The sequence below is a fragment of the Neovison vison genome, chromosome 2 (assembly GCF_020171115.1).
Source record: "Neovison vison isolate M4711 chromosome 2, ASM_NN_V1, whole genome shotgun sequence".
Lineage (NCBI taxonomy): Eukaryota > Metazoa > Chordata > Mammalia > Carnivora > Mustelidae > Neogale > Neogale vison.
In genome coordinates this window covers 208,818,512-208,830,716 of record NC_058092.1, presented here as the reverse complement: position 1 = coordinate 208,830,716, position 12,205 = coordinate 208,818,512, and positions in this window count along the sequence as shown.

The window sequence follows — 12,205 nt, the reverse complement described above, 5'->3', positions numbered from 1 at the left end:
TTACATGCGTTCACTAGGGATGTCAGTCTGTAGTGTTCTTTTCTTATAATGTCTGTCAGGTTTTAGTATCAGGGGAATGATGGACTCATAAAATGACATGAAAAATGTTCCCTTTTCTGCTTTCTGAAAGAATTTGTATAGCACTGATATTACTGCTTCCTTATATGTTTGATGGAATTCACCAACAAGGCCTAGATATAGGCTGGTGTTCTCTTTGTGTGAAAGCTTTTAATTATGAATTCAATTATTTAAATGGATACAGGCTATTGAGACTTTCTATTTTTTCTATGTGTTTTTTTAATTAATGTCTTCCAAATAATTTATCTAATTCAAATAGAATGTTTAATTTACATAAGGTTGATAGTAATATTCTCATATAATCCTTTTAAAGTCTGTAGGGTCTGGAATAATATCCCCTCTTTCAGTTCTGATGTTGGTAATATGTATCTTCTTATTTGCTTTAGTCCAGCTAAAGATCATTTTTATGATCTTTCCAAAAACCCAAATTTTAGTTTCATTAATTCTATTATTTGTCTGTTTTCTATTCATTCATTTCCACAGATGCCTTTATTATTCCTTCTTTCTACGTATTTTGGGTTTAATTTTCTCTTTATATGTTTTCTAAAGATGGGAACTTACATAAATGAGTTTAAAACATTATTGTTTTCTGATACAACTATTTAAATTTTTTTAATGATTTTATTTATTTATTTGAGAGAGAGAGCGAGCATGAGAGGAGAGAGGTCAGCAGGAGAAGCAGACTCCCTGCCGAGCAGGGAGTCCGATGTGGGACTCGATCCCAGGATCCAGGATCACGGCCTGAGCCGGAGGCAGTCACTTAACCAACTGAGCCACCCAGGCTCAGTTGATATATAACTATTTAATATAGTTAAATAGTTATATTTAACTAGTTAAATAGTTAAATAGTTATATTTAACTATATTAAATATAACTATTTAAAGCTGAAAGTTTCCCTCCAAGCACAGCTTTAGAATATCTCACAAATTTTAATATAGTTTTCTCAGTTTTATTCACTATGAACATTTTCAGATTTTGTGATTTCTTTTCTTTAAACCATCGGTTGATCAGAAAAGTGCTATTTAATTCCTGAATATCTGACAATTTTCCAAATCTTTTTCTGAGATTGATTTCTGATTGAATTCTGTTGCAGACAGAAAATATAGTCTATATGAACTCAATTATTAAATTTATTAAAAATTGGAATGATCCAGTGGACGTCCCCTATATACTTATAAAGGTAGAGGGTGGAGTGTTATAAAATTTCTTTTTTTTAAAAAATTTATTTATTTATTTATTTGAGAGAGAGAGCATGAGAGGCGGGAAGGTCAGAGGGAGAAGCAGACTCCCCATGGAGCTGGGAGCCTGATGCAGGACTCGATCCCGGGACTCCGGGACCGTGACCTGAGCCGAAGGCGGTTACTTAACCAACTGAGCCACCCAGGCGCCCCTAAAATTTCATTTAGCTCAGGGCACCTGGGTGGCTCAGTGGGTTAAGCCTCTGACTTTGGCTCAGATCATGAGGGTCATGGGATCAAGCCCCACATCAGGCTCTCTGCTCAGCAGGGAGCCTGCTTCTGCCTGCCTCTATGCCTGCTTGTGATCTCTGTCAAATAAATAAATAAAATCTTTAAAATTTTTTTTCATTTAGCTCAAGTTGATTGGTAATGTTGCTTATGTCTTTTATGTCCTTAGTGGTCTGATTTTTTTTTTTTTTTGGCCACCTGTTCTATCAATTACTGAGAGTGTTGAAATATCTAACAATACTTGTGGATTTGTGGATTTCTCTCTGTAATTCTGTTCAGCTTTGCTTCATGTATTTTGAAGCTTTGGTATTATGCACATAGAACTTAAGAATTGTTATATCTTCTTAATGAACAGATCTCTTTATCCTAAGTGTTTCTTTTTATCCCTAGCATTATTTTTTGCTCTCAAATCTACATATTTTTATCCTCTCTCATAATTTCTGACTTCTAATGGGAGTGTTTTCACCATTTACATTTAATGCAGTTATTGATGACTGGGTTTAAATCTACTTTCTTTATTATCATAATCCCATCTGTTTTTCCTCCCTTTCTCTCTGGCTTCTGATGGGTTGAAGTTTTTAAAATCAAGTCTATCTTCACTATTGAATTACTAGCTATATATCTCTTTATTATTTTTAATGGTTGTTCTGGGGTTTACAAAATACATTTTTTACTTACAATTTATCTTCAAGTACAATAGTGTATCTCCATTTCTCCTTCCGTGCCTTTGTACTATTGTTATACATTTTACTTCTACAGGTTATAAATACCATGATGTTATTTTTTGCCTTAAATGATGAATTCTCCTTAAAAGAACCTAAACAAAGCAGGGAATGTCTTTTAATACTTATTCATTTACTAACATTTCCAGTGCTCTTAATTCCTTTGTATAGATCAAATATCCATCAGACATTATTTTCCTGTCACCTGAAGCATTTTTCTTAATATTTAAGATAGTCCAATTTTGCTGGTGAGGACTTGTCTTAGATTTCTCTTGTGTGAAATTGTCTTTGTTTTATCTTCATTTTTGAAGAATAATTTTGCTAAAGAATTTAAGAATGACTTTTCCCCTCAATACCTTGTAGCTATCATTCCACTGTCTTCTGGCTTGTGTAGCTTCTGATGACAAGTATGCTATAATTCTTCTCTTGATTCTTAGCACATAATGTGTGCTTTTTCTTCTCTGGCCACTCTAAACATTTTCTCTTTATCACTTGTGATTATGAAAATGTGATTATGGTGTGTCTTAGTGTGATTTGTCTTTATTCTTTTCCTGCTTGAGCTTCATGTTGCTTCTTGGATTTAGTTTTCATCAAATTTAGGAAAAAAAATCATTACTCCTGCAGATATTTTGCCTGTCCTCCTCCTCCTCCCCTTCTGGGACTCCAGGAACACAAATGTCATTACTTGACATTACCCAACAGCAGCAGCCATGGAGATGTGCTACTTGAATTTCCCCATCAAGAAAAAACTGGGCATTCAACTGTGAGGAATGCAATTAGACGACAGCCTTCAGCTGTTAGTGCTTTTAGAATCTACCTTGTGTTTTGAGCATCCATGCTCTTCCTAGACAGTCTTCACTCTGGTCATTTCTACCCAACAGGGAACTCTAATGGGAAGTCTTTGACCTAATACACTCATTGAGTTGGCTGATTTTATCAGCAATGCATGGCAGACTGAAGCTTTCTATACCCAATCCTACTTCCATTCACAAATCCTGTTTTCCCACGAGTGTCTGTACTATGGTTTCAAGGTTTTTCTTACTCAATTTTGTTCCCTCCCCTTTTAATTTTTCCCAAGCATTACTGTTCAATAAACCTCTTGCATTCCAAACTCAGCATCTGCTCCTCAGAAAACCCAACTAACAAGGTTAGTACCAGGAGTAGTCCAAAAAAGTAGGCAGTAAGATAGGTCTTTGGACCAGATTACTAACCACCCAGCTAGTAGTGAGGACCTCATCCTGGGGGTATTTGAGGCATGGGCCATCCCTGGTATAAAGTGGCAACCCTGTTGCTAATCTCCTGCTGAGAAAGAAGAAAACACTTAAGACCAAAGTCAAGATTTAATAGAGTTGCTGAGTTGCAAAGAAAATTTAATTCTGAACCAAGACAGGTATGTTATGCCAGTGTGAGAGTCCTAGTTCAGAAAACCTAATACCCTGACAGGCGGGTTGAGTGTATCTGGTGATGAATGGTGATTTTTCCCAAAAAGTGGATTAGGGATGCCCAGTGACACTCTTCAGTGAGTTTCTCAGCCACACAGCAGGTCCAGTTCTAGCCTGTGGCATCATCCCACTGAAGTTTTCCGCCACCCTACAGGCCAATTTCTGCTAACTGGCTCTAGCCAACCAGTGCTTATAAGCAAATTTCTCTCAGCCACCTAGTAGGCTCCAGCTTGACCACACCCTTTAGTGAGTTTCTCTGCCACTCAGTGGGGCAACTACCTGTGGACCAGCCTAAGGCTGCCCTTGCCTTCCAGTTTCTGTAACACTCAGCAGGTTGTTTACAACAGAGGAGCTCTAGCTGACCAGCATCCACCAATGAGTTTCAGAGCTTCTGAATTGACTACCGCTACAGACCAGCTAAAGACTGCACCATCCCGCTGAATGTGCCATTGGTGGCTACAACCTCTTCACTGAGGTCTGAATCTCGGACTAGGGATTAGGGAGCCCTATCCTAAATGCTGAGTTTCTTCCTTGTTTATTCTTTTTCACTCCTAAAAATAATAGTCATTCCTACATTTGCCATTTCTGTGTTCCTTAGCAACAGACTTTCCCCTTCTAATGGTTAAACAACTTTTACTAGGTGCTAATTTTAATGGCATTATCAATATATAATTCACATACTATAAAATTCACCCACTTAAAACTATATGATTCAGTGGGTTTTATTATACTGGAAGTTGTGGAATCATTACCACAATCTGCTAGAACATTCTCACCTCATAAAGAAATTCCATTCCTTTAAGCAGTCTATTCTCCATCAGTCCCCATCACAGTTAACTTCTAATCTATTGTGTCTCTACACACTTGCATACTCTTGACATTTCATATGAATGGAATCATACAATAAACATGTGGTCCTTTGTAACTGGCTTTTTTCATGTAGTACATTTTTGAGGTTCATCCAGATTACAGCATATACCAATTCTCCACTTCTCTTTATCTCTAATAATATATACTACAGACATATATTTTTTTTCATTCATTGGTTGATGGACATTTGAGTTGTTTCCACTTTTTGGCTGTTACGGATAATACTGCTCTAAACATTTGTGTACAAGTTTTTAGGTGAACATGTCTTCATTCTTTTATCTATATCTAGAAATGGAATTGCTGTCTCATATGGTAACCAGGTTTAACAGTTTCAGAAATGCCCAACCATTTGCCAAAGCATGACTTCACATTCTGACAGACATCTGAGAGTTTCAGTTTTGTACATATCACCAACACTTATTGTCTTTTTGATTATATCCATTTTAAAAGGTGTGAATTACTATCTCATTGTGGTTTTGACTTGCATTTCCCTAGTAACTAAAGATGTTAAGCATATTCTCATATGATTTTGTTATTTTTATATTTTCTTTGAGAAGTATCTATACAAATCCTTTGACCATTTTCTGATGTAATTGTCTTTTTATTATTGAGTTATGATCATTTTAATATATTTTGGGTACAATTCCCATATTAGGTAAGTGACTTGAAAATATTTCTTCCATTCTTTGGGTTGTTTTTTCACTTTCTTGAGCTCTTTGAAGACCAATTTTTTCATTTTAATGAATTCTAATTTTCTTTAAAAAACCTTATTTTTCTTTGATTTCTGTGCTCTTGGTGTCTTTTAAGAAACTCTTTTCTAACCCAAGATCATAGAGATTTACACCTATGTTTCTTTTAGAGTTTTATCTTTAATATATAGGTCTTTTTTTTTTTTAAGATTTTATTTATTTGACAGAGATCACAAGTAGGCAGAGAGGCAGGCAGAGAGAGAGGGGGAAGCAGGCTCCCCACAGAGCAAAGAGCCCAATGTGGGGCTCGATCCCAGGACCCTGGGATCATGATCTGAGCCGAAGGCAGAGGCTTTAACCCACTGAGCCACTCAGGCGTCCCTATAGGTCTTTGATCCATTTTGAATTAACTTTTATATATGATGTGAGGTAGTGTACAAATGCATTCTTTTGCACGTGGATGTCCAGTTGTCACAGCAACAGTTGTTAAAAGACTGTTCTTTCCATATTTAAATGTCTTGGCATTCTTGTCGAAAGTCAATTAACTATTAATGTATGAATTTATTTCCAGACTCTCAGTTCTATTCCATTGATCTACATGTCTATTATGTCAGGACTCAATGGTCTTGATTAGAGTAGCTTTGTACAACTTTCTTCTCCTCAAAATTGTTTTCGCTATTGGTTATTGTGAATCCTCTGCATTTCTATATGAATTTTTAGAATCAGTTTGTCAATTTTTTGTAAACAAAGGCAGCTAGAATTCTGAAAGGGATTGTGTTGAACCTGTGGTCAATTTGGAAAGTCTTTCAATCTTAACAATATTAAGTCTTTGGATCCACAAACATGGGTTGTCTCTACATTTATTTAGGTCTTTAACTTTTTTCAACAATGATTTGTAGTTTCAGTATAAAAGTCTTGCTTTTTTTTTTTTTTTTTTTGGTCAGATTTATTTTTGCCCTTTAGCTGATACTCTAAATGGAATCTTTTTTCCTCAATTTAGGATTGTTCATTGCTAAAATCTAAAATCAAGTAGAACTGGTTTTTCTACTGATCTTGTATTCTACACCCTTACTGATCTCATGTATAGATTATGAAAAAAATTTAGTGGATTCCTTAGGATTTTTCACATACAAATCCCATCATTTCATATTATAGATATTTTTAATTCTTCCTTTCCTACCTTTTTTTTTTCTTGTATTTGCCTAATTGCCCTGACTAGAATGGCTAGTATAATGTTTAGTGAAAGTGGTGAGAGTGGACATCTTTTCTTCTTCCTGACCTTAAGGGGAAGGTTTTCAATGTTTAACCTTTAAATTTGACATTAGCAGTAGCCCTGAAGATAAAATCCCCATTCCTGGTAATAGATAGAACAGAACTGACCTCAACCACAAAAAATTGTAATCATTTGTTTTGACTAGTCTGGTGGCTTTCTGGAAGACTGGCTCTTGTCTGCCTTAAAACTTGCCTGGAACTAAAGCTGCTACCTAGGGGCAATGTTGAAACATTAAAAGGCAAATGTTTTGGTTACTGTTGCCCGAGTAAGAGATAACATTTGAGGTAAGCAAGAGACTGACCTTTGAAAAGCTAGGGAGGACAGGCTGGGGAATGAATGATGTCCATAGGGCTTGTAAAGTTACAACCTATTTCTGGGAATCTAGAAGACCACATGCACAGTCAGGGCTGTGTGTGTCCTAAGGAGAGCCCTGAGAAGGCCTCATGCTGTCATTTCTGACTGACCTGGAGGTTCTGCCAAAGTAGAAAGTGGAGGCTAAGGCATAGTTGTAAACTGCCTGGCTGAGTGTTGGAGGTGTACCACAAAAACACACAGTCCCTGGCAAACACTAGATTTTTCCATTCTGGGTGTATAAGGAACTCTACCCAATCAGTTGCTGGCCAATAAGCTAACATAACAGATACTGTAGTGGCCACACATGACAAAGAATACAGACTTCACAAAATTAGTTCAGAAAAGTTACTAGACAAACAACTACAAGAAGCAACAACAAACCCTGGGACAGAATGGGGTTGGGGGAGAATCTGATTTTCAGAATTGCGACATTATAACCCTTTAAATGTTCTGTTTTCAACAAAAAATTACAAGGTATGCAAAGAAAAACTATGGCTCATACACAGGGCAAAAAGCAGTCAATGGAAATCCTAGGAAAGCCCAGGCACTGGATTTTCTAACCACAGACTTTAATGAAACCGTGTTTAAGTAATGAAAGGAAAGTATGTCTCAACCGAATAAAGAATATAAATAGATAGAAGTAGTAAAAAGAACTTTTAATTCTAGAACTTTTAATTATAGAGTTGAAAAGGATAATAACAGAAATGAAAATTTCACTTGAGGGGCTCAGCAACAGATCTGAGCAAGCAGAAGAGAGAATCTATAAACTTAAAGATAGATTAATTAACATTGTCCAGTTCGAGGAACAGGAAAAAAAATTAAGAAAAATGAACAGAGCCCAAGATAATAAGGCCAACAAGCGTAACAGCATATATATAATGGGAGTCCCAGGGGGAGAGAAGAAAAAGAAAGCATTAAAAATAATTATTTGAAGAAAACTTCCCAAACCTGATGAAAAATATTAACCTACAAATCTGTGAAACTTCAGAAACTCCAAGTTCTCAAAGATATGTATACTCAGACATATTATAATCAAACTATTAAAAAAAAAAAGGGAGAATCTTGAAAGCAGCAAGAGAGAAGTGACTCATCACATACGAGGGGTCCTCAATAACATTAACAGCTGACTTCTCTACAGAAACTATGGAGGCCAGCAGTGAGGACATAGTCAAGGTGCTGAATGGGAAAAAACTGCCAACCAATTTTATAGTCAGCAAAACTACCCTTCAAAAAGGTAGGGAAAAAATTCAGACATTCCCAGATAAACATTACTAGCAGAACTGTCCTACAAAGAAATGCCAAAGGGCGTCCTTTAGGCTGAAAGGACACTAGATAGTAATTCCAACCCACACAAAGCCAGACAGAACTGATAATGGTAATTATAAAAGAAGCAAATGTGTTTATTTATAACTTTTCCCCCTCAAAGTGCATGAAGCAATAATTGATGGGCACCTAACTTATAATGATATAATTTTTGATAAGAGCAGAAGTGGAGGAATGAAGTGTAGAGCAAAGCTTTTAGTATTGAAATTACTAAACTAGATGAAATAGATCAGCTCAATCTCTTCTACGTTCTAAATTGTCTATTTCTTTTTTTTTTATTTGTAATTTTGATGTCATATCTAAGAAGACAAAGGTCACAATATTTACTTCCACGAGTTTTATAGTTTTGCCTACATTTTGGCTCATGATCAATTTTTAGTTAACTTTTGCACACGTAGTGTGAGGGAGACTTTTTTTTCCCCCACTTTTCTTTTCCCATCCGTGCTTCAGATTTTGTAATCTCTCTCCATCTGTCTTCAGGTTTGCTGATTCTTCTGCTGGCTCAAATGTACTGTTAAGCCTCCCTAGCAAAAGTTCCACTTTGGTTACTGAAATTTCCAACTCCAGAATTTTCATTCCGTTCTTACTTCCCATCTTTTTATTTTCATTTGCTGAGTCACTGTCAACATACTTTCTTTTAATTCTTTAAACTTGGTTTCCTTTAGGTCTTTGAACATATTTACATTTGCTGCATAACACTTATCCTGTGTCTGGTACCCCCTGAAGGAAGTTTCTATTGCCCACTTTTGCCTGTCACACTTTCCTGTTTCTTTGAACATCTCATAATTTTGCGCTGAAAACAGGACATTTTAGGTAATATATTGTAGGATCCTACATGGTGGTTCTCCTGTCCACTCTGGGCTTATTTTTATTTAGTGACTTGGCTGGACTAGTTCATGAAGTCTGTGCCTCTGATGTCACTGTTCAACTTGTTTCTCCCTCATTTTTATCTTCAAGTCTGACTTCCTAGGGGTTGCTTCTGAGTCAACATCATGTAATGATTAGTCACTAATTAATAAGAGGTTGTGTTGTTTACTTCCCCCGAATTAGAGAGATTTACACTGTGTGGGGCTTGGCGTTTCCAAGGGAGTTTCCAAGTTTGTCCTACATTCTGTCAGGTATTTGTAACTAAGACATTCCCCCTCTGGTTGCTCCTATGTGGCTATAGCCACAAGGTACGTCTTTAGTTTTACCCACTCTCTTGGTCTCCCTGATCTTGTCTTTAAGCTTTCTGGCTATATTTATTGGTATCACCAGCAATTGTTAGCCTCTATTCATTGGTAGCTGATTGTCCTTTAGTTTTCAAGAATATTCAGGGGTACAAACTGCTCCAGTCTGTTCCAGCTGAAGTTAGGTTCCTAGTAACGGGAAGTATGCTGTCAAGTCTTTGAAGCTCACTCAAACCTTCCGTTAAACAGAACCCCTTTGCCTTTGTGCTACGGAGCATTGGGGTGGGGGGTGGGAAGTAGGGTATAGTTTGGGAACCCACCTCTTATTGAATGTCTCCCAGATCCTCCCTACAGAGCAGCTGTGTCAGGGGTTAGAGGAGGCATAGGGGAGAATCCTTTATCACCTCCCAGTATGGATCTTCTCTAGCCCAGAAACAGAGGATAGAATCTGCTAACGTTCAACCAGCTGCAGAATATATGCAGAATAGCTCTTCTGTCCCCAGAAAGCTGGGACAGATTTAAGCTGTCATTTGGATGCCAAGCCCACCAGAGCAGGTCTCTTGCAACATGGTTGTGTGGGAAAGTGGACTTGCACTGAAAGAGTAGCTGTCCTGTCCAGATTCTCCTTATTCTACAGGATTTGGGAGTCATACAATGGCTAACCAGCAGCCACCTCCCTTTAAGCCTTCTGTGGAATACCTGTGTGGTACATGGGAACTACAAATAGGGATATATTTAATCTTACACCCAGACAAACTGTATATCACCCAGTTAGGTTTTGTGGGGTTTCCTTTGACAGCTTTACATAACTTTTAAATATATTATTTTGTGGCTCTTAATATAAATGGGTCTTCTTTTATTGTTTGCCAAATGATTATTATTAAGTGTTCAGGAAAGCTAATTTTCAGTGTACTTCTTTGGATTTTCAAAATACTGAAATCAAGTCATTTGCAAATAGTTTTGATTTCTATCCAAGTTTTTCATTTTGTTTTTCTATCTTTTTACGTTAGCAATAACTTATGAAGTAACTGATGACAGCAGGCACCTTAAATGAAAGCAGCAGTTTCAGTCACAACCCCAAACATTACCTTCACTTTTTGTTAAAGGACTCTTTTAATTAGGGAAGAGCTCTTCTAACATATTAAAAATGACTTTACTAGGAATGAGTGTTTTGGTAAGTACATTCTTAACACTGACTAAAATTACAATTTTTGAAACTGATGTACCTAATATCGTATTTTTCCTCACTATTTACTCAAACATTTCCACTATCACAATAATGGTATGTACTTTAAAATAAAGATTTTTAAATTGGGGGCACTTAACACAAGTTCAAAAGATAGAAAAAAAATAATTCAAAGAAGACTTTGTTAAACACCTCTTCCAAGATATTGACTACTTTTCAATTATCCAATTAAAAGCATACTTAAATCAATGAACAACAAAAATCAACCAAACTGATCCTATTTCAACTCTGCATTACAGGAAGATTTTTCTGCTACTGCTACATTCTTAAATAGCAACAAATAAAATGTCCTGATCATTCCTCCAGCAAGTTTCACTAGATAAGATCCTAAATGGAGTCAAGGCACAGTGCTGAAAACAAGAATCCTAACAAATTGCTATGTGATGATAAGGGGACACAAACCAAGTTCAATAAAAAAATGAAAAACATCAGTAAATTAGCTGCATGGAATTAATATTGTTTTCACCTCGCCTCCATTTCCCAAGAACTTTTACTACTTTTCTTAACAGCTATTTTAAATCACTTAGTAACTAGTATCTATTTCTCATCTAACCTGAACAGAAATTCCCACAGCACCTGTTTCACTTTTAATCCCTCCATAAAATGCATCTGCACACAAATGACCCATCTAATTTACCCACTAATCCTTTTCGTTACCTTTACACTTTTACACTCTCTTCGCTTTTAAACACATCTACACTGGTAACTTATCAGCATATTTTAGTTTTTCTACTTTGTAAGTTTTATAATACTGGTATGTATCACAAAAGAAAAAAAAACTGCATCAAACTTATTTTTTAACTTAAAAAAATCCCGTTCTAAGAGCAGACTTTGAGAGAACTAAACCAAGTGTTAGTAAACAAGGTGGTGGGCCAAATTCAGCTCATGGCTCATTTTTTAAAATGAAGTTTTATTAAACCATAGGCATACTCATTGACTTATGTACTGTTTAGGGCTACTTCTCCATTATAGAATTAAGACATTATGACAGAGACTAAATGGCCTAGAAAGCCCAAGTTATTTACTAACTTAACTTACCCCTTAATGATAATCTTTACTGATAAACTTTGCTGACCCCCAACAAAATCAGTTTTTCATTAAAAAATTATATATATATATACATACACACACAAATATATGTATTTTATATATATATGTATGTATGTATAAACATTTCAATCTACTGAGTGCTTAGTAAGATAGAAAGGTAAACTTTTTAAAAATTAAACTATTTTTTTAACTGAAAGCCAAATAGAGAGGCCCATTTCCAACGGAGATGGACAAATAGGAAAAAATGAAAACACATTCCTGACCAAGAAGCTGGATTGCAAAAATAAAACTCTTCCAGTTGTAGTAACAACCTCAAACTATTTTAGAGAACCATCTTTAGTTCAGTTTCAGCCAGGAGGGGAAAAAAAAGGATGGAGGGTTTTGGCTCTGGATTTTTTCACTCTGGCAATAAGGAGGCCCCAAGCAGGTTTGCCTTCTTTAGAATAACCTAATGAATCAGAAAAGGTACTAACCAAAGTACCTGGGACATGAAGCTTTTAAAAATGGCTTTTAAAACCTTAAG